The 24,528-nt window shown below is 38.2% G+C and overlaps 1 protein-coding gene across 2 annotated transcripts in view; it reads left to right on the top strand.

The window, feature by feature from the left end:
* LOC117435557 (serine/threonine-protein kinase 3-like) overlaps window positions 1–24,528 on the top strand; it is a 126,862-nt gene that overhangs the window by 43,431 nt on the left and 58,903 nt on the right. The window lies entirely within an intron of this gene.

Below are 24,528 nucleotides of genomic sequence, written 5' to 3'. Positions count from 1 at the left end.
TACAACCCGCGACTCTCAAAAAACGAGCCAATTCCGCTTATTATAAGTGGGCTTGGCAACTGTAAAGGTTACCTCAGCCGCCAGTTTCAATTGGACAGCAGCGATCTCAGGAGGCTCATGCTGTCAGAGATTCTCTCCTGTCTTTTAAGTTGTGTTGGATTTACTGCTGTGTTAAATATTAATGATGCAGACAAATAAAACACAATCAATACGTTCATTTACATTTTTATTTTGTCAGTTTGTTGCGCTGTTTTGGACGATCGAGCTGGCTTATGACATCCAGTTCACCAACTATCTTTATTAACGTGGAGGGCAGACACGCGTTATCTTTGGACATAGCTGGGATCAAAAAAAGGATGGGAATTAATTCAGTTACATTTAAGCAGCTCAGTTTCTCTTCGTGTTTAACTTTAGTGTAGTTTTTACAGCAAGGGTATTCTCAGACAGCTGCTTTAATACTATAACAAGGGCATAACGCAGTTCATGGTAAGTGGTTTTATACAGAACTGTAAACCCACAAGAGATATACAACATGACAGTCCAGCCAAGCCAAGCCAAGCCATCCGCATTATCATTAAGGTGAACTACACCATTGCTAACCATAAAATCACCCATCAGCCACTACTTTCTGTCATCTTGGAATCCACAGTAACAACTGACCTGATCCCTTGCAATATTTATAGTTAAGGACAAACACGCTTATTAACATTTACACGTGAAATGCGGGTTTCCATGCGAAACTGGGCGTGGATTTTCCCTTGTGTTTTGTTTTTTACACGAGTAAATGAGATTTACCCTATCCCTCTCTTTGGCCGTTTTTTTCGGCCACAAACCTGATTTACACGAGTAATTCTCCCAAACGTGCTCGCGCATCGCCATTTCATGTGTAAATTGACCCTCATGGAAACCCCATGAATGATTTGTATTAAAGCCAACATAAAAATGATCCACCGGGACTCTGTATAACTCTGTATAGCTTTGCACTTTTAGTACTCTCACTCTTGTTATCTTCCTTCGCTTTTCTTGTGCCATTAAGAAATGTATCAATTTTTGACTCAAATGATACACAGGATTGAGTACCTGAAAACAATTCAATCAGCCGCTATTGCTGCTACTAAAATGCAGCAGCACCAAATAATATCAGCATGGAATCGTGCTTGATCGAAATCATGCATGCCCTCAGGTGGATGATCATTTTGGAACTTCTGTAAAGTTTGAGCTGCTAAACAAAAATTAAATATTTATGCACAGTGGTTTAATAATATAAATCACTGTTAAAAAAATCAATTCCAGATCAGTATTTTCTTTTACTGTCATTTTTATTTGTTCTGAGTTGTCCTACGTACCCCCTATGACCCTTAGAAGTACCCCCAGGGGTACACGTACCCGCAGTTGAAACCCCTGGTCTAGTGTAATCAAGTAGCAGTGTTAAGTGCACATACAATTTGAAATCTAAAGAGAGCAATTGAAGGCTAATTGGGATAACATGGAAAACATTTACCTCATATTTCAAAATGAGGTTTCAATGAACTTATAATAAGCTCATCCCATCTGAATGATATACCAGAACAATGAAATTCCAAACATACCGCATTTGATGGTTGGTTTTCTTTACTTTGATTAATCACTTTCAAAATAAGCCGTTGGGTTACTAAAATAATTAAAAAAAAAAAAAAAACACCCAAGCTTATTACCATAAAATCTTTTAACAGCCTAAGCTTCCAGAGAGCATAAAGTTGTTAGCTTAAAAAAAAATTAAAAATAAAAAAAAAACGTTATTTTTGTTGTGTGATTTAAATACTTTAAAGTGCTAATCTTCTGGAAAGAAATATATTACTTTGACTGTTCCTCTGTGCTCTGCTGTAGACAAGTGTATTTTTCCTTCCTGATGTCAGTTGCTCTTGTAAATAATGCATAACTTTTTAAAGCGACATTCGCTCATTCCGTTATCTTCAAAAAACTGATTTTTGTTAAGTAAAAGCAAAACAAAAATAAGTCTGTTATAAAACTGGACTAAAAGTTTCACTTAAACTGATACTATCTTTACCTTAGTTTGTTTTTATAACACAAATTCCCATGCATGGTCCTGATCTAAGTCTTTCACCATCACCCAGATATAAAAGAACAGATTGTTCAGCTCCCTGAATTAGCCGATGCGTATTGTAGCTTTGTTTCTCCAAGTCGGATTTTTGAAAACAAACGTAAAAGCAGTGACAGCTGAATTTGTGTACTTTTGACATTTTTGTTTTGGGTTAGAACTACTGTATAAGTGCAATTCTGTCTAATCATCTGAATATGTAATGAATCATTGGTGTACGTGACGCCACTATTTTATTCATTTGATTTTATTAGAACGTAATACTGTAGTGTGGAGGGAAGGCTTCGAGAGATTTGTATTTTCTAGCAATGAGAATAAAACTAAAAAATTAGATCTAATTATACCTCTACCAGTAATCCGTGTTTTGTGGATGTTTTGTTTTACTGTCTCAATTGCTTGTTTCTAAGCTTTTGTTTAAAGAAATCAAGGGGTGTTTTATTTTTAGATACCAGTGAACCTTAACTTATAATCTTTTGGTTTCTTTCAAGGAAGAGTACTACTGTTCTTTGTAGTGTTGAATGGTCCAACTGAAAATTGATTATTTTACGAGCTATCCCTGACATGGGGTCTTCATAAGTGGCAGAGCCACGAGTCATGTCACAAGGTTAATGCCTAAACAGTAAAGAAATGTTTGGTCACGACATGTTAGATTTACACTGCTACCTTTTAATTAAGCGAGAGGGAGAGTTTAATGAAAGTGTAGTAAAGGTCTGCGTACTTCACCCACAGTGCACTGGGGAAAGAGGTTTTTGTTTTTCGGTAACATTTAGATAGAGAGGCAGATTGCTTTATCGTTTCAGCTGGATAACATCTGAGATTATGATTTATGATCTTTGAACTTTTCTCTGCACAACGCTTATTATAATGTTATAATCAATTAAAACATGGCTTGGAATGAGTTACCTGTATGCATTAAAAATAAAAAAATGCTGGTTCCACTTGAATTACATGTTTATAACCTGTTTAAATTTCCATTAGTACTGTGAGCAGAATTGCTACTAAAGTACATTTTCATCAGTGCAGATTTGATTCCATCCATCACTGTGAATCAGGTAACAGTTCAAATGGGTTAGGTTTGAAAACCTAGGCCAGGTCATAGACCAAGTGATCAGTGTCCTTGGTGGTAAAGTGAGTGATTGCTGTGGCTGGGCGTGATCATGTAGGCCTAATTTGTAGCAAAAACAAATATCCTTTTACTAGTGGAGTTCCCTGATAAAGAACAGACGTGGACTGTTAAAACATGGGAGAGTGTTGTCTCCTTCTGTACTCATAATGATTGTGTTTACTGCAGAAGAATGTGGGGGACGAGAGCTGTAAGGGTGGGAAAAGAAGGAATTGATTAAATATATAGCATGGCTGTATTCTTGAGACAAACAGACCCATGACTTTACCACATCTATAGCCAAGAAAATTCCTTCCGGGATGTGTTATTCTGAGAAGAGAATTTATTGTAAAAAAAACTTATAATGGTGTTGGCTTTAGGGGAAACCATAAAAACAGCTATACTAAAACCAGAAAATGTATGCAATTATCATTCATATCCCCCACAAATGATATATTATTTTCTCCTGTGGTGTGACCTATATGTTAAATAACTTATTGGGGGACGCAGGATGCAAAAGATTACCTTAGTCAAAAATTGACATTCATTGTTAGTTAAGGAGTTAATTTAAAATTGAGAAAGGCTTTGTGGTTTTGCAAAAGTATAATCCTAATGATTATGAAAAAAGAAAAACGGGGAAGGCAACAGCCCTGGGGATATGTGTGTGTACTGAATCGATTGTAGAAAGAGGTCTGCAAAAAAGAATTGGCCAAAAACAAAGAAAGATGAGGGGAGAGGTCCTCCTCATGTGATTTAGAGGAAGGGGTTTGGGGTTCTATTTCTGGTGGTCAAATTAGAATAGATGTAATCTTGGTCTGAAGGAAATGCACGTAAAATAATAGTTTACACAGATACAATGCCATATTTTTTTCTTTAAAAGTTTTTTGTTCAGTTGTTTCTATAATGTACAGCTATGGCCAAAAGTTTTGCATCGCCCTATATAGTTAACTCATTTTGCTTCATAAAGTCTAATGAACCTGCTGAATAATGTTACGTTAACATTGAATTACATACTGCTTTGTAGTTTTCCATATACTTAACGAAAAACGGACAAAGATTGAAAAATGTGACATTTCCCCTACCCTGATGAAGGCTTTGCAGGCGAAACGTTGGTTTCGTTTTCAATAAATTTTGTAATCGTTTAGGAGTATGTTTGATTGTGCGGATTTTGCAATATCAGTTTGTAGTTTCTTTGATTACATGGTGTTAAATATAATATCTAAATTATATTCATATAGGTTTTTTTTAAGACTGTCCATCTTAGTAGAATTTACCTGTATGACAGATTTAGATTTTAAGATGTGTTAATTCAGGGACAGATCTGCTAATCTTTTTACATATTTTTGAAGTTATAGTAATCTTGTAATGTACATGTATACATACCATATATATCTAAACTTGAAACCCAGAATTCGAATTTAGGACCACAGATTTGAGATTTAAATGCGAGTACTAAGAAATTTCAACCCCACAGCCACGTTAAAAGCTTTAGGCGAAGTTTCGGCACCTTGAAAGGGCCTATCGGTAATCTTTTGAAGACTGTCCAATCGGTTTAAATTTGTTACAGTTGCCATTTGATGGTCCACAGGCATCTGAGAATCCCTGTCTTGTCTCAAAGTATTGCGATTTTGAAGCTGCATTGTTTGGAAGGTTTATAGAAACATAGTTGAAAGTGGTTTAAAATGCAAGCTGGGGACACATGTTTCTATTTTGTTTGCTAGATGATAACAACAGTGGTAACAAATATGCAGAGACCACCCTTGGTTTACACTTAATTGCTGTTGGACATGATGAGGCCAGATTGACTCGTATGATTATAACTATTCAAAATGACATCAGGTTTGGGTAGCACCCGTGTTTTACATTCAGTCCTTTACAAAACATGTTGCTTCTGGTCTCCCTGGAAGCGGTTGGGTGGTGTTATAAACTTTGTAATTTTGTGGGTGGAAGTGACTGAGAGCTTTCCAGGACTGACGATGCTTTCCAAGACGGACCGTGATCCTTATACAGTATAGCAATACATTACTGGTTAAAATCCAAACCTGGCTTTGGTGTAGTTGGTTGCTGTTTTGAATATAAGCCGACAATGCTTCTAAATGAAAATAAGCTTATGCAGAAGTGTATGTCAATGAGCACCGTCCCAATGAATTGTGAAAAATATTTTCTAACTTCTGTTCTATTATACTTACAGCATCTGTTTTTGTTAGAGGACTGAGTTTGTCAGAGCATCCATACTGTATATGCTTTCAAGCAAACTAAACCATTCCATGAGGCTTTGAAAAAACATTTATTAGTTTTTTTAAGTTATTTTATTTGCTTTTTATTGATTTTAAATGATGCAAGTAAAACAGATGTCATGTTTTGAAATACAAGAGTTTACAATTGCCATACTGTACGTTGTGTTGGAAATCCCCTCCATTCCACTGTAATCCTAATACTTTTAATCTGATTTACAGAAATGACTGAGCATGGAGATTTTTTTTCCTTTTGCTCACATCTCTTACTTAATAAATATCTTGGTCGCCCTAAATTAAATAATTGTCTCTCTTATGCAAAATATTTAATGAGCAAGTCTTCTCTCAAGTAGTTCAACTGAGGATGGGGATTGTGTTGCCTGATAACCCAATAGCCTACTTACTCTGTAAATATCTTGGTATCCCTGATTTAATCATCCCCTCTAAAAAAAAAAAAAAAAAAAAAAAAAATTAACCAAACAATTTTAATCGTCAACCCTACGAATGCAGTGGCACTCCAGATATGATCGCCTTGCTACCCATGTGGAATGACTGGGTAGCACATTGTCTCTTCATTTTACCCTCAAAAATAGCAAGTGTGGAAACCATTCAGGAAACTTATTTTGGGCGGTAAGAAAAATAATCAATGCTCCACCCAGTAACTCAGCATTGATAGTAAATTGGTCATATTTAGGGTACCACTGCACTTGAGACAGATTGCTCATTAATTATCTATTCAGTGATGCCAAGATACCTCTCCTGGTAATGTGCAGCTTTGCAGTAAGGTCAAGGTTTTTCTGGATGAATAGGCACATTGTATGTGTGCATAAAGACATGACTACAAACCCCGCTAGGGAGGATTCTCCTTTAGCAAAACTATAGCGTGTCTGCCTGTAGTGCTGAGGGTCAGCGTTTTGAATCCGGACCGCGGTGAATGTAAAATTTAATAAATAATACATAAATACATTTTTAAGTTTAAGTGAGTTTGTTCTGTTATTTATTATATTAAATACACCACAGTAAACAAAATATCATATATTTTAGATATTTCTAAACCATTCTTTTTCATTGTCACAATCTGTAGCTAATTTTTAATCAATGGCTGTTTTTTTAATGTAAGCTGCAGTACATTTAATTTAATTTGCTAAATGTATTAACAGTCCCAAGTATTTATATGCGTTCTGCTGTCACCGTTCTTTAAAATGGTCAATTTGAGAAATAAACCCAGTTTTCCCTGCAGAAGCTGACCCTGCGTTAGTACAAAACTCATGCTGTATTTACTGTCTTTCATTATAGTAACATAAATTACTGTGCCTGCTTTGTAACCGAATATGTCTGGGATAGATGCGGCTGCTAAAGAAGATGCAACAAGCGGTAAAGTCTGTTCATGTTAACGCAAAACTTTATTTAGGCACTCTACGATTACAGTATGCGAAAGACAACATTGGTTTATTGGCATTCACAAACAGAACTTTTTTCATCTTGATATGGTAACCTTTTCACTTCTGTTTTTTTTTTTTTTGTTGTTGTTTAATTGGCCTTTTGCTGCGTTTTTAGCCCTTCATTATTAAGTTCCCTTTCAAGTACAAAATGTAACCATTACCGAATGGGTATTTATCTCCTAAAGACCTGAATCCTGAAAATTTGTATACCAAAGCTGCTGTTTGAGCCTGTGATGCAGACGAGGCCCCGCCCCCGAGGGCACAAAAGGACAGATCTCCTCGCCATTTTTCCTTTCAAAACTGACCTGATCGGTGAGCCTTGTTCAGATGAGTATTTGTAGCTTCTATCTGTATATATTCACATTTATTGTGTTTTTACACCAGTTATATGCAATATTAAACTGATCGCTGTAATAGTTTTTACTAATTACAGGTATTTTGTGCACTACAGCCTGTTGTTTGTTATGTCCCGATGCGGCCTTGTGCCCCACGTGAAGCCAGCAGCTTGAGTCACTCCTTCCCAGGGATCCAGCAACATAAGTCGGCTGACTTTGTGCTCTTCCCCCAGGCCGCATAGCTCCGGCTGGAGCTTATTTTATTTCTTGTTTTTGCTAATTAGCACAATTTGAGACATTTATATTCTTTCTGCAATTATTTAATTACTTTTGTTGAGTTTTTTCTTGTATGTTTTTCTGCAACATGGTGCTCAGCACATGTGCAGGAAGAGCAGCAGCTGGGCTCAGCAGCACTGCGCAGGACTGAGATACTCGCTTCGGTTGTGGTTGCTTGCAGTCTCAACCACAGTATCTTGATGCCGTTTGTGACCGCTTTTTAGCATCACCATTGTGAAGGCTGTTAGTACTTGCTAACAAGCAGGCTTCCCTCAGTCTCGTGTGTGGTACTGACTGAATAGTTTTGTCAGTGGCTTTTACAGGTGGGAATCCCTGTACGTTGCCACCCACTGTGACTGTGAGCCGGTGGAAGTGAACCGGTGCTGAGGTCACCGACCCACTCCATTGCTGACCCGGTACCGAACCGGGACCAAGGTTACTGCACTGGTACCATTACCGACCCGGTGCTAAAGCCATCGAACCAACCCAGTTCCGTCCTTGTACCAACCCGCTGCTAAAGTCACCGAACCAATCTGGTTCCAGCCCACCCACCCGATCGATATTTGTAAGCTACCTGCTCGAACAAGCATTGTCAGGTCTCTGAGGTGATCTTCAAGAGAGCCTATTCAGCCAGTGCGTTTGATGCACGGCTAAGGAACTACAACAGCATCCTGGTAGCCTACCAGTCACATTTACTGCGGCCCCTTTCTGAGATCTACAGGCCCTCGCCACAACAGCTGGATGAGCTGCACCTGGTTAACAAAAATCTGCTCCATGTGTCCAAGCTCAACGGACAGGCTGTAGGTAGAAACCTGGCTACACTGGTGGCTGCACTTAGGCAGCTTTGGCTTTCCCGTGCCTGCCCGGGACAAAGCACCGCTGTTGGACATCCCGATCACTCGTGGGCATACGTTTGATCCCGTGGTGGATGAGAGGCTGCAGCGCTATCACCGTGCGTGGGAATCTAATAAAAAGCTGGTTCGCCTGCATCCCAAGTGACTACCTCCAGTATGTAAACCAGGCCCCAACAGTCTCAAAGACCGGCACAGCTGCCTGTGCCCGCTACACCAGTTACTTCCTAGTGCCAAAGCAGGATGGTGGCCTCAGACAGGTCAACCTGTATCTGAGTCGAAGGAGGTTCAAAATGTTGACGATACAACAGCTGTTGCAGTCAGTCAGGCCAGACAACTGGTTCACCACGGTGGACCTCAAAGACGCCTATTTCCACATCCCCATAAAACCAGCGCACAGGAAGTACTGTACCTGCGGTTCGCCTTTCAGGGAAAAGCGCACAAGTTCTGTGTCCTGCCATTTGGCCTCTCGCTAGCTCCACGTGCCTTCTCCAAGTGCATGGAATGTATCTTGGCCCCATTGAGACTCAAAGGCATCAAAGTAAATTATCTGTTGTGTTAACAGATAATTTAACATAACAGATGTAGCCATAGCTTTAATGGCTTCTAGAACTTCCTCAGGTGTGAATGGAGCATTTAGATTTTCACGATCATCATCTGAAATCTTTTGGAGATCCATAGCATTTAGGTAGGTTTGCATGCCTTTTGTTGTGTGACTTAATTGAGATTAATAGAGTTTGTTATAGAAATCATGAAAAGTGTTATTAATAACTGTTGGATTATATGTAATATCGTTATCTGGGGTTCTAATTAATTTTATAAGTATGTTGTATTGGTGCTTTTTTTTAGATGAGGCATAGGATATTAAATGACCACGAATGGTTGCTTTAGCAGCATCCCACAGAGTAGCTGGGGAAACAGGGGAGTCTGCATTGTCCTGCTTGTATTGGACAATCACCTCAAGAATTCTATCACAGAATTTCTGATCCAATAGAAGTGATGAATTGAATCTCCAGTTTTTTGTCTTGGGGGTAAAACTATCTAAAGTTATTTCTATATAAACAGGTGCGTGATCAGAGATAACTATGGAATCAATAGAGCATGATGATACTGAGTGAGCATATTTATGAGGAATAAAAAAAGAATCTAAACGGGAATAGGATTTATGTGGGTTAGAGTAAAATGTGTAGTCCCTTACTCTAGGGTTTAGTTCTCTCCAGATATCTGTAAGACCGACCTCTTTGCATAGAGAATTCAGTGTCCTAGAGGTTCTAGAATTAGAAAGAGGAGCTTCAGAAGATTTATCAAGGTTAGGGTTCAGTACACAATTAAAGTCGCCTGCCATCAAAGCCATACCCCTACAGTGCTGACTGAATAGAGTGACCATATCAGACATAAATTTAGGGGAGTCCTCATTTGGAGCATAAATATTGAGAATTGTAATATGTTGGCACAGAGTGGCTTTCGAGCTCCCTCTCCAGGAACTTGGTGGCCATGGTTGATGTCTCAAAGATTTTAATCCTCCCCTTTTGTAGAATCCGAAGTTTAGGTGGATAGGCAAAGCCCCTAAATATTCAGAGATCGGTGAACTTTTTTCTTTCCGCAGCTAAATCTCTCCTCTTGCGTAGCACCTCTATGGACAGATCTTGAAAAAACATCAGCCTTGAGCCCTTGTGTAAAATCTCTCGTTTTAATTCTGAAAGCACTCAGAATGGCCTCCTTGTCGAGATGTTTTAGGAAGCGTACTACGATGCTCCTCTGCCTCTGGTTAGCGCCAGGTCTTTGCCCTACTTCAAACAGCTGATCCGAGGGCAGATCAAGCCAGACAGGCAGCATTTTTTGCAGATATTTAAACAAGGGACACAAACCCTCCTCCCCTCAGCCAGGCCCATGATTCAAATGTTTTTGCATCTGCCCCGGTTTTCGATATCGTCCACTTTCTCTTCTAATTGTGCCACCCTGTTCTTGAGAGAATTTAATAGCAGATCGTTTGCTGGTATTGCAGTTTCTAAACCAGCAATTCTTCCCGCCGCATTAATTCTCTGAACGATCTCAGTTAGCGAGTTTTCTTGAGTTGTAACTGAGGACACAATAGCATTTAGGCGGCCGTCCAAACACATCAAATTTAGTGTCAAACCTTGAGCTAAGAGATTTCAGCTCAGCTAAAATTTCCGGAAGTAGTTCTACCGAGTTGGGGGCCGGAGTAGCTACGGGTGCTGCTTCAATGGCGGCCGAGGCTGCAGTCTGAGACGAGTCCCCCAGGCCCTGAGAAGGTTCTTTAGTCTTCCTAGCGTTGGCAGACTTATGCAAACGAGTAAAAAGCGGGCAGTCTTTAATCCCCTGGTTGTTAGCCATGTTTTAACCCTTTGCGGTTCATTCAGCACGTGTCAGGCACGTCTGGTCCAGTTTATTTTCACACGTGCAGTTTATTTTAGACGCGCTGTTTAAAAGTATTTTTTTTCACAGTAAAACAGGTTTAAAAGGCACTGTATATCAACAGGACACTCAGTACTGCATCTCCAGCCCCGCCCCACCCCTTGTTCGCTATATTTTTTACATACCTCGTAATAATAGTACATACCGATAAATCATCTCTTGATCACTCGTTTTATCACCAAACTCCTCAATAATGCGATCCAAGTCGTTATGTTATTACTATAACATCTAAAAAAAGCTCTGCAAATGTCTGTGATGTTCTTTGAGCGCTGTATGCAGAAGCAGCTATCTTGTTTGTTTATGTCCGTGTTATCTATGTGGTGTCGGGTCCATCAGTATTCATGAGATACGCCCCCTTTTTTTCCGGCTTCTCTCGGCTCCCATTGGTCTCACTCGGCCATTGAATGGTTTTCTCGGCTTTTTCCGTAGAAAAAACAACTAGAGACCTGTTTTTTGCGTCTTTTTGATGATGTCGGACAAGGTCCAACATTGGACCGGAAAGGCAAAATTGTGATGTCGGACCAGGTCCGACATAGGACCGCAAAGGGTTAAAGTAATTAAAAAATACAAGCAAGTAAGTAAAGTGGAGGTAACAAGAAAATATAGCTAGTGAGTATCGGAGCTAAAAGATCAAGCGTCCATCTAGATCAGGTGATCCCCCGATGCAGACATTCTTGATAGCGAAAGCCTGCTTAACTTTTATAGAAGCCAGGACAAACGTCACGCTCCGTACCAATCTTGCCTTTTTTGCCAAAGACTCGACATTTCATGTCAACCAGTCTGTGGAATTGGAGGCTTTTCATCCACCTCCTTTCCAGTGTGACAGAGAGCGACAGCTGTATACGCTCTGCCCAGTTCGGGCCCTGGTGTACTACATTGACAGGACGAAAAGTTGGATGCAGTCCGTACAATTTTTTGTCTGCTATGGGGCGAAGGCCCATGTTCAAGTCCTGTCTAAGCAGCGGCTGTCCAAGTGGATAGCAGACACAGTCAGGACTCCCTATGAGCTGGACAACTTGCCCCCTCCAGAAAAGCTCACTGCCCATAGACTTTATTCACGACAGACTCAAAACAAGGCTTGGTGTGCAGCTGTCAGCTTCTGGCAGCCAGAGTCAAACTGCAGTGGAGTTGTAGTCTGAGAGAAATATGGTGTTGCATTGTTGTGTGCCCGATTCTCAATGTGATCCAGAGAAAAAAAAAAACATTTTCATCGCTTTCGCAAAGAAGCAAAGATGAGAAAAGAGTGGGAGTGCAGAAAATATGAACAGACATCGGTCCTAATTTTCAATTAAATAACAAGAATCATCCAGTTTACCGATGTATCTTCACATAACAATACGAGCAACTTAACCTTGTTCTTGGTGCAGGATGGTGTGTAGTTTTAACAAAGTATTTATAAATGGGTAATGTTTTATAAATTAATCCAAATACATAATGTATATACAGTAAATTATTCAATTGTAGTTGGAAAATAAGCTAACATGGTTTTTGATTCAAAAACACTTTATATAGAAGAAAGGTATACCTCCAATACAATCATATAAGCATACAGTTACAGTGCCTTGCGAAAGTATTCGGCCCCCTTGAACTTTGCGACCTTTTGCCACATTTCAGGCTTCAAACATAAAGATATGAAACTGTAATTTTTTGTGAAGAATCAACAACAAGTGGGACACAATCATGAAGTGGAACGAAATTTATTGGATATTTCAAACTTTTTTAACAAATAAAAAACTGAAAAATTGGGCGTGCAAAATTATTCAGCCCCTTTACTTTCAGTGCAGCAAACTCTCTCCAGAAGTTCAGTGAGGATCTCTGAATGATCCAATGTTGACCTAAATGACTAATGATGATAAATAGAATCCACCTGTGTGTAATCAAGTCTCCGTATAAATGCACCTGCACTGTGATAGTCTCAGAGGTCCGTTTAAAGCGCAGAGAGCATCATGAAGAACAAGGAACACACCAGGCAGGTCCGAGATACTGTTGTGGAGAAGTTTAAAGCCGGATTTGGATACAAAAAGATTTCCCAAGCTAACCCTTTGCGGTCCATTTATTAATCGCGCGTCAGGCACGCCAGGTCTAATTAATTTTCACACGCGCAGTTAATTTTATACGCGCTGTTTAAAAGTATTTTTTTTCACAGTCAAACGGGTTTAAATGGCCCTGCATATCAACAAAGCACACACTAGGCATCTCCAGCCCCTCCCCAGCCTTTTGTTTGCTATAGCGTTCAGCTGTGTAAGAAATAAATAATAATAATAATAATAGTCGTACATACCGATCGATCATCTCCAGATCACTCGTTTTATCACAATAATGCGATCCAAGTCATTATTTTATTACTATAACATCTGAAAAAAGCTCTGCAAATGTCCATGATAGTCTCAGTGCGCTGACACACTTAGCCAGCTTGTTTATTATGGACGCCCATTATCTGATACCTGATACCATGTATGACTATTCATGAAATACGCCTTTTTTTTTTTTTTTTTTTTTTTTTCCCCCCGACTTGTCTCGGCTCCTGTCGCTACCACTCGGCAATTGAATGGTTTTCTCGGCTTTTTCCGGAGAAAAAACGACTAAACACCCGTTTATTGCGTTGCTATACTGATGTCGGACCCAGTCCGACAAAGGACCTGTGAGGAATAATTGCAATGTCGGACCCAGTCCGACAATGGACCGCAAAGGGTTAAACATCCCAAGGAGCACTGTGCAAGTGATAATATTGAAATGGAAGGAGTATCAGACCACTGCAAATCTACCAAGACCTGGCCGTCCCTCTAAACTTTCAGCTCATACAAGGAGAAGACTGATCAGAGATGCAGCCAAGAGGCCCATGATCACTCTGGATGAACTGCAGTGATCTACAACTGAGGTGGGAGACTCTGTCCATAGGACAACAATCAGTCGTATACTGCACAAATCTGGCCTTTATGGAAGAGTGGCAAGAAGAAAGCCATTTCTTAAAGATATCCATAAAAAGTGTCGTTTACAGTTTGCCACAAGCCACCTGGGAGACACACCAAACATGTGGAAGAAGGTGCTCTGGTCAGATGAAACCAAAATCGAACTTTTTGGCAACAATGCAAAACGTTATGTTTGGCGTAAAAGCAACACAGCTCATCACCCTGAACACACCATCCCCACTGTCAAACATGGTGGTGGCAGCATCATGGTTTGGGCCTGCTTTTCTTCAGCAGGGACAGGGAAGATGGTTAAAATTGATGGGAAGATGGATGGAGCCAAATACAGGACCATTCTGGAAGAAAACCTGATGGAGTCTGCAAAAGACCTGAGACTGGGACGGAGATTTGTCTTCCAACAAGACAATGATCCAATTTGAGAATGGCCAAGTCAATGTCCAGACCTGAATCCAATCGAGAATCTGTGGAAAGAACTGAAAACTGCTGTTCACAAATGCTCTCCATCCAACCTCACTGAGCTCGAGCTGTTTTGCAAGGAGGAATGGGCAAAAATGTCAGTCTCTCGATGTGCAAAACTGATAGAGACATACCCCAAGCGACTTACAGCTGTAATCGCAGCAAAAGGTGGCGCTACAAAGTATTAACTTAAGGGGGCTGAATAATTTTGCACGCCCAATTTTTCAGTTTTTTATTTGTTAAAAAAGTTTGAAATATCCAATAAATTTCGTTCCACTTCATGATTGTGTCCCACTTGTTGTTGATTCTTCACAAAAAATTACAGTTTCATATCTTTATGTTTGAAGCCTGAAATGTGGCAAAAGGTCGCAAAGTTCAAGGGGGCCGAATGCTTTCGCAAGGCACTGTACAAACTGACTTCGGCCTCAGTACGCTCAGTGCATAGGTTTGTATTGGAAAACACAGATATTATTATTATTATTATTATTTATTTCTTAGCAGACGCCCTTATCCAGGGCGACTTACAATCGTAAGCAAATACATTTCAAGTGTTACAATACAAGTAATACAATAAGAGCAAGAAATACAATAACTATCCGCAGAGTCAGTTCAAAAGAGATGAAAAGACTATCAAACTTTTACAATGTTTGATATTTATACCTTCATAAGCAACTGGTGATTCCACTCCCATTTGTCTTACTTCTGTCCAATGATAGGGGTTTCCACTCTGTCATTGCACACTCCCTCTGCAGGGGAAAGGGGGGGTTGCACTTGATCCATGACGCGCTGCATACCACATAGTACATAGCAGGGTGCATCAATCTTGTCTTTCTGTTCCCCTCCCCAATCTCACACTATCTCTGCTAGTCTCCTGACTTTTGGCGTTTAGCTCAGACACCCATCTGTGACTTTGAGTCGTGTTAAGCTATGCAAAACTGCATGTAGCTGGTTTTTGCCGTTGGGAAATGAAAGAACTCGAAACTTACACAATACTGTATAGAAACTTAATATGAAAGCATATTAAAGCAACTGAATTAGTAAACACATTAAAACAACTTAACTATAAAAGCACATTGAAACACAATCTAAACAATGAAAAACTTAATCAGTAATTTGTTACATGATTAATACCTTATGCAGAAAGCCATTACTACACAATTATACTTTGTAATCTATATAGTGTGTGTGGAGCTGTGGCAGTGTGGTTAACAGTGTGCAGGTGCAGGAATGCAGCAGTGATCAATGAACAGACAAACAACGATAATCCAGGTGCACTTATATTTTATTTGTACAATCTGATGACAAATCAGCAGTAAACAATAACAATGAGAACAGGCAATACAGCGGCGTGTATTGCTCTGTTGTAATCCACAGGTTGGTCCTGAAATAACAGTCCAGTTTCCTAAACGCCCACATGTAACACAAAACACAAACAGTGTCCACAGTGAGTGATTTAGTGCTCGTGGTGTAAATACAGTTTATCGCGAACCAAGTGCAGTGATGTGCGGATATGTGCTGGCCCTTGGCGACAGCTCCGGATCACGTTCAGTCATCTAATAATAACAAACAGTTATTATAACAAACAATTCTTTAGGCACGATAGTACAAAACAAATGAAACACTCACGATTACAATACACAGTCTCTTTCCGGTTCAGCTCTAACCAACAAAGGAACAGATCACTTTGCAACGCCCCCTTTTGTACCATCAATCGTGACCCCTTGGTTAACTAGGGCAACCACTCTCCTAATCATCGACCCTTCCAGGTCGATGATTTAGTGTGTCGTAGACTTCCTTCTAATCCTGGGAATGAATTGTCTGGCCACCCAGTCCAGGGCCCTCTGTTCCCTTTACACAGCACCCTCACAGGTCAGGAGAAAGATTTATCACCAAGAATCATTCTGTCTCTGTCACAGTAACCCTGTAGCGTAATAATCCCACGTCCTTTTAGGAATACTCATGTACTAAATACTGCTGATCTTATTACAAATATGATATACTTATTAGTACTTATTTGGAATACTGAGTATTTTGAATAATAAAACATTAGCCTGTACGTAAACGTACTGTTTGTGGTATATGGTGGTTATATAGGGTGTCCCATGAATCATGAACATATTTAACATGAATTCAGCAGAAGTGCACAAGATTCAAAACACAGAGGTAACTTTATACGTAATACTGAAATATTACATTCAAGACATCGTAAAACGCTGATTAACATTCATTAGTTATGAAAAACAACACTTCAAACTTTTTTTTTTTTTAATTATTGGAAAAATAAATGTGCTCAACATTCATGGGACACTGTATATGATGCGTCTGCTGATGTAACTAAAGGGCTTATCAATTAAAAATGTATACTTGAACATTATTTAACATCTGTCATATTACATATGCAGTACAGCACATATTTTTTACATTTTAAGAAATGATTAAACAGGTGACACAGCACAGTGGTGGTAATACTACAATATACCTGGGCGTGAACTTCTGTCAGTGGGTTTTAAAAAAGTTTTTATTAGCGCATGTTAAAATAAAACAAAATGTGTTTGAATAAGTAGAGTCTGTATCAAAATGCATGACAGAAAGGGCATCCTTTACATTCTGCTGCCTCAACTGTATTTAGAAACAATGTACAAACACATGATTAATATCAATACAGGTAGAATCACTACGCAAAAAGGTACTTAAAATCAACACTGTAGATATTAGTTAAATTTAAACTGACAAACACTTTTTTGGGGATATATAAGTTACCACAGCACAGTATTTCACTTTCCGATCAGCAGATAAGACGCTTGCTAATTCACCTTCAATTTCATGAATGTAACCCTCGATCCAGCTGCTGTACCCTTTCTGTGGTGTGCTTTTTGGAATTCGCACATAATTATTCGCCCAGTTATCGATTTCTTCCTGCTTTATTGGAGGTACACAAATCATTGATTTACTCTACGTATTAGTGGCTGTGATGGCCATGACAGTAGTTTGCACACCAAGCCTTGTTTTCAAATCCAACGTGGCTGCTGCATAAGTAAAGTCCATTCCACTAGGGGCATGGCAACTTCGTGGGCTTTATTTCAGGATGCATCTGTCAAGGACATATGCAATGCAACTATGTGGGCAACTCCCCATACCTTCACTAGGTTCTACAGACTGAATGTCTTAGATCCTCAAAACCCTGGTTTTGGAACTAGTCTTAAGAGCGGCTTCCCAGTCGACCCCTACAACACAGGCGAGTTCTCCCTCAATTTTTTCACTCTAGCTAATTAATGGGGTTCAGAATGGTAACGCACAGGGCAGCCTTCAGTTTAGCCTTGTAGCATTCCAGGCGTCTGCAATCTGGCCCTTGCAACGGCTTTGGTATACTCACTCATTCGGTAATGATTACATTACGTACCTGAAAGGGAACGTTAGGTTATTATCATAACCCTGGTTCCTTGAAATAGAAATGTAAAGGCTGGTTCACACTGGGCATACGATTCAGACGGATGCTATTAATGCACCACTTTGCGTTCAAATCAGAGTTGGTAGATTTCAACTTCTCAGCGTCAAGTTGGTGATGTCACTCACATTCAACCAATCACACGCCTTTCCTTTAGAATTTTACAAGTAAAATACAATTTACTGTTTATTATTTGAAATAAATTATACTTGTATAGATGTAGCGGAAAATGCCTAAAGAACTAATAATTAAGTATGTATGGTAATATAAATAATCAGAATGAAAACTAACAACTCAGGAATTTAAACCGTGTTTGATGTGTGTCTCTCAGCAGCCTACGTACAGTGTTTACTGAAAGCGGGATGGTTAAATTGAGCAGGTCAGCTCAACAAAGTCTGAGTGAATGTCAGTGATTTTACCTTGAAACTGAATGGTGGCATTTGCTGTCTGTCACACAATAATTATTTTTTTGGATCAGCTGTTTATAAAAAAGAGGCGCTGTGGTTATACAGTGTATAAGTTAAATGTGGCTGTGTGACCGACTCCTTGAACCTCCAGAAGAGTGTTGTCTTTTTTAAACCAATCAGAATGAACTAACGCAGAGAGAAGATCGCTCAGTGTGACCTACAGCCTGCGTCCGTTTGTAGCGTCCATCGGAATCATATGCCGAGTGTGAACCAGCCTTAACCATTAACCTTCAAGGTTGCTGCTTCCATGATTGCAGCAGGCTTGAAGGAAAAATGGCGCTGAGATCTGTGAGCGCAGTCCTTTTGTGCCTTCGGGGGCAGGCCATGTCACAGGCTCAAAGAGCAGCTTTGGTAGACAATTTTCGGGTCTTTAGGAGGTAAATACCCATTCAGTAATGGTTACATTTCTATTTCAGGGAACCAGGGTTATGATAATTACTTAACGTTTTAAGGGCATTTTGTTAATGATACGTGTGCCGGCCAACATGAAAACCTTAAGTGTATTTTTATTTTTTTTTGTTCTTCGTTCTAAATTTCTTGAATGCAACGTTTCATTTTAAGCTAAAATGTACTCACACACGTTTGGTCACCTTCACAACTACTGCATGAACCTGGGGTATCGTATTCTGCTGATGTTAATACAGCACCTCCTGGACTTGCAGGCATTTGTGCTTGATCAGATTTGTTATCATCCCTCTTCGGCTTCAACGTGATTTGCCGTCTTTTTTTCCCATTCTCTCAGCGTGTGCGGCTTTTAAAATAAATGAACGCCATCCCCAAGATAACATTATCTTTCCTTGTTTGAATTTGTACACTAAACATTTATTTCTGATCAATCCTTGTATTCCATTTGTTGAATAATGTAAATGACAAGTACTGCACCCAACCGGGCTTTAATTTAACATGCTCCCATATGTGGTTAAACGTGTGTTGTACAGGGATACAGTAAGAGAAAAGTAAGTTTTTTTTAAAAAATTTTAGTAGTCGCCAATTATTTTTATTTTTTCTCCAAATTTTAGAATGTCTAATTTATTTTTAGGCTCAGCTATAGTTGGATCAGGAGAGAGAAAAAAAAAAACGGAGGAATTTCTTGCTGAAAGTAAAAATCTCTCACGCTGTCTACATGTATAGCACGAATGTGTACATGTGTGTAAATTACAACCTTCAAATGTTGTTTTTTTACAGATATAACAGTGATAGTCAATGCACCGTTGGCACAAAAAAATTACTGAGTAATCATAAATGCATAACTTGAAATACAGTAAAAACAGTAGTTTACTGTCATTGCTTTATTGCTTTGTTACACAACCATGATGTTTGAAGGATTCAATTACGTGGTTTGCTCACCTGAGTAAAGCCGAGTCTTATCCAGATACAAATGTCCTTCAACCTCACTAGATTGACACGAATATGTTTTTTTTATTTTTTTGTTACCCTAATATGATTACTTTACCACCCTTTGTATATCACTTTTCACCTACGATAGTGTGCAAAGGTGCATTGATCCAAAGATAACAGTTTACAGTAGTTAATCTGTAATAAACTACTAGCAACTGTTGTAAAATGCTGCTACCAGTGTTAAGTTAATTGAGTGTTTTGAAGATTTTATTCAACATTCCTATTACCACTGGATCAACGGAGTTCCCCAATACACATATATATTTTTTTAAATGATGTTTGCAAAAAACATTTTATATATATATATATATATATATATATATATATATATATATATATATATATATATATATATATATATATATATGTTTTTTGATGTTTATAAAAAATTATATTATTTTTTGCTGATGCAGTATTTTTTTTATTTATTTATTTATCCGAACCAGTTATCTTCACTAAATATTTACATAGCAAAATATTAGTAACTACAAAATTGATTTAATTTTGATTTAAAAAAAAAAAAAAAAAAAAAAAACTATACATTTTATAATGCACACTTTTTCTGATTACAAAAGCCTAATAATCATGACCAAAAGTCGCTTAGGTCAAGAAACGCTTTATATTTGTAGGCTGGTAAAAGTACTGCTCTGAGCAACTTGGGGATTTGCACACTAGACATAGAGAGCAGAGTAGGAGCGCATGTGGGCCGCAGGGCGTGGGCAGCTGATTCTCTCGGCAGCACCTGGAGTACACATTCTGCATTCAGATCTGGCCATACAGTACAGCTATGTTGTACACCTTACACAAATACCACATTTTATTGATATACCTTTTTCCCCTCATAAATTATAACTATCATCTACGATGGCATTGCTAAACAAAAGAAAGCTTTATACAGTGGGTTGACATTAACTGTATTATAATTGAAGCAGAGATTTGTTTTATGGTTTTCTGTCTTGCTTTGTCATACCAGTAATTTAATAGCTGTTGATAAATCAAGTAACTTATATTAACCGTGGTAGATAACATGTAATGGGGCTATTTGATTTTGTAGTAATAAAGAACAAATGAACAACAAGGTATTCATTATTCTGACTTGCTTGCACGCCTGGGGTGCAATGTTACTCAAGGTTGTGGCTGGCTATTATTTGGTTTATAATGAACAGCTCACTTCTAGACATACATAGAGCAAAACTAAATCAGAAGAAAGAAAATGCATTTATGCATGCATTTGTGCAAGTCCAGTGACAGCAATATTGTTTTGGTAATTTAAGTTAACCACTTATCTCTTGTACCTTACTTTCTGCTAAGAAATAAATAATAATAATAATAATAATAAAAGAAGCCCACAAGGAGAAATCCTGGGAAGACTTGGAAAATGCAGTGTTTTTCTCTCAGATAGTTACAGCTGATGGCTGATAAGGTTATTCCAGCGACAGACCCTCTTTGTGCCAGCAGTTTCTGACTTGTTCTCAGAATAAGGCTTGATCTATGTTCCTTGCAAGACAAAGATTGTAGTTTTATTTGGCAACTCATCTTTGACAAACATTGATAGGTGTGGAATACTTGAAAAGTGATATTATTATGAGAGAGATATTTTTGGCTTGGTTTTTAGCACGCATTATCTATTAAATATAACAGTGGCAATATTTTTATGCTTCCAGAAACATGTTAAACAGACTATTCAGTGGCAGTACTTTTAAGTACTCAGCCAAGAACTTGGTAGCTAACAATCCTAACAGATGTGCTCCTGAAAGCGTTATATAAGGGTTATCCAATGTTTCATTCATTCATTCATTCCTTCCTTCCAATGTTTTTAATGGGGTCTTCAACAACAGAGTAGCTAAAAAAAATACACGTGTCATGTAGGGTTCTGCCAAATAATTGTTCTCAATTACATTTCTTCAAAAAAAAAAAAGAAAAAGAAACATAATGTAAGTAATTATTGTCATCAAAACAGACCCTTTTAAGGGCAAGAGTACGTAAAGCTACATTTTTAAATAAACATATATTCTGATGCCACAGATAAGCATTTTTAGAAATCAAATATTTGTTCAACCCATAATTAACTCAGTATACTGTATATTTAAATGTAATCCATCAGAAACAAATGGAAAATGTAATAAGTGAAATTAGATTAGGTTTTGTTTTTACCCGTCTGCTTTCCCTTAAAAGCTTGGCTTTGTTAGCAATATATTCATAGATACTTTGTTTCATGGCAGGGTAAATAGTGATTTCATGGAAGGAGAAATATTAGCAGATTTCCCAACTTTTCCCTTATCTGATGCAGCCTCAATCTACTAGGGTAAAAGGGGACTCTATTCTCCTCGTAAGACTACTGACTGCACTGAATTAGAGTTTTCTTGCATGTCCTGACTCAGATATAATTCTATTGATAAACAGTATTACCTAGTTCCCCTTCCCAGATGGATGTAAAAGAACTGCCATACAAGTTTCATTTTATTACCTCTTGGTCATTCCACAAAATGTGGTAGTCTGCCCTATGAGACTACTCCAAGCTTTTAGCTTATTTTTTTTAATTTTTTTTTGCATGCGATTGTGCAGACATGTGGGAGGGCAGCACATGGGAAGCTGATAGTCTATGTAGTGCATTAGCACTGTGCTAAATATTATGGATTCAAGATTAGTAATTTTTATATTGGGTGAAAAAAAGAAGACTGTCAGCCGTCATTCATTTTTCAGTTTCAAATGGACACACAGGGAGTGCTTTTTTGGCTTTTGAAAAAAATCTTCTTGGTCCAGTTCACCTCCTTTCTCATCAGCGACCTATACAGGTCAGACGACAAGTCCAGCTAGAAACTTCCCAGGCAAGTAAAAAACGAAAACAAATTGAAGTTACTGATGGCATAAATTAGAATAGCTGATGTAAGCTATATAATAGTTGCGTAATTCTACTGTAGTACCGTAATTTGTCCTGTTTTATTTATTATGAAATCCCTGTATTTTATACAAAACACAGTACCACAAAATAAAGAAAATCTGAAAACAAAATTAAACAAAAATAAAAGTGAGAGAAAAAAAAATAGTCCTAATATAAACGTTATTTATATTTTATTGTTTTATTCTACCCAAGGAGGTAACTGCTCATAAACAAAAATCCTTTAAGTTATAGAATACTTTTACTTAAAACACTGTAGTCTGTAGTCTAAACTTAGTACTATAAATAGTTACACAACCATCCCCGAGTAGTAGAAACACCATACCAGGTGAAAAACCAAAACACAGATCAAGCCTCCTGTCTGTCATCGAAGTCCAGGAAACTGAAAATGTAATGAGTCTAGACGTCAGCAGAGCACCGGGTTAAGCCTGAATGTGCAGTCTCCTGGCCGTGCTTTGCAGGGTGTTCCTGAATTAAAAGTAAATGTAAATAAGTGGTTTAAAAATAAGCAAATATTTGTTCACCCATCTAATCAAAAGAAATAGGACAACATTGGATCAATTTCATGTCACAGCTGCCTACGATCAGGTTTATAAAAAAAAAAAAAAAAAGATAAATAATAATTAAAGTTTTGTTTTTTACTAAAATGTTATGGCAAGATGCTACAGGGAAGGGTGTAGGTTAATACAAACCGTGATAGAAAGTTACAAACCAAACTTCCTCAAAGTGAGAGTGCCACTTGAACTGTTGTATCATTTCAACTTTTGCTCATTTGTAAACCGTCATTTATCTTTTTTTTAGCACTCATTTAACAAGAATACTTTTCAGTCCTCCTAATTCAGTATGAAAACTCGGGGGACAAATCTTACTTGATCTGGGCTTCTCTATGACATGACATGCACCTGTACACAATTGAAAACACTGAAAGTATAAAAATGACAAAAATAAGAGATCTGTAACCATGAAAAGAGGCGTTTTAATGTAGGGTTATTGTTGAGGACACAATGTAAGAATGTTATCTCAAGCAAACTGCTGGATATAGGCGCATTAAAGGTTATGGGAGAGAATCGTGTCGTGTTGGAGCTTAGCATCCATTCATCAAGTACTGCAGTAACATTCTCTTGGCCTCCCTGCAATAAAGGTGGGGACTCATGCCTGACCTTCATTAAAAGTGTTTGGAGGACAAATCTGCAGCCTTGCTTTTTCTGTGCTGGGATCGCTATAAACCACAGCCCTGATGGTGTTGAGACAGCTAATGGGTAAGAAAATGATAACTGAAGGGACAAGAGTTTTGATGTAGATTAGCAAGTCTAAATGATAAGACTAAATGATAAGCCATCTTGAGGCAGGGAATGCAATTTAAAAGTTTTAAAAAGTCGTCAAAATGTAAAAAGAAAAAAAAAATTAAACAATACACACACCTTACAGAAAAAGTTGTAGCAACACATGGAACCATGTAACACAATAAAATAAAAAGGTCCTTGAGTACCCTTTAAGCATCTGTGGCTTATTTGTTTTCTGTTGCGATGCAAATCTCACAGTTTTTCACTAAGCGGAGATGCAAAGTTCAAAGTGGATTGCTTGATTCTTACAAGCGGATTGCTTTACATTGGATAGTATAGGAATGATTTTGTCCCAGTGGTTTTGATCACTATATGTGGTTGACTCTTATATCAGTTGTTTTTATAAACGGAGTGCACTGTACAAAGTTCACAATATACATTGTTCCTGGTTATAAGATGTATAGTCATGGTTCATTGTCTTAGTATAAGGCACAATGCAAATAGCAATGTGTCCGATTTGAATACAGTGTTAGAAGGAGGGAACTTTGTTTGACTTTTTTTATGTTTTCGTGCAGGTTTCAAAGTACAGGTAGTCTTTTCTTGGAGAAGAGACTTGCAGACCCACTAACTAGCTGTGATTTGCTAAGATTTCAAAAGTGTGGGTTGTTATCTACTGTAAGATAATGTGGAAGATAGTGCATGATATTGTGTCCAAGGGCATTTGGTAGACTATTTACTTATTAAATTATATAGCCTACTGTATGTTTTTAATCATTATTCTCAGTCAGTTGCTGGTGCCCTCTAATGGAGATAAGGTTTATTGTGTGTTTTGCATAACATACCAAACTGTGTGGAGCAATAACCATTGCAATTTGAGTA

The sequence above is a fragment of the Acipenser ruthenus genome, chromosome 3, assembly GCF_902713425.1.
Source record: "Acipenser ruthenus chromosome 3, fAciRut3.2 maternal haplotype, whole genome shotgun sequence".
Taxonomy (NCBI): domain Eukaryota; kingdom Metazoa; phylum Chordata; class Actinopteri; order Acipenseriformes; family Acipenseridae; genus Acipenser; species Acipenser ruthenus.
Note: the sequence above shows the minus strand (reverse complement) of the source record. Positions and strands in the feature narration are given on the sequence as shown.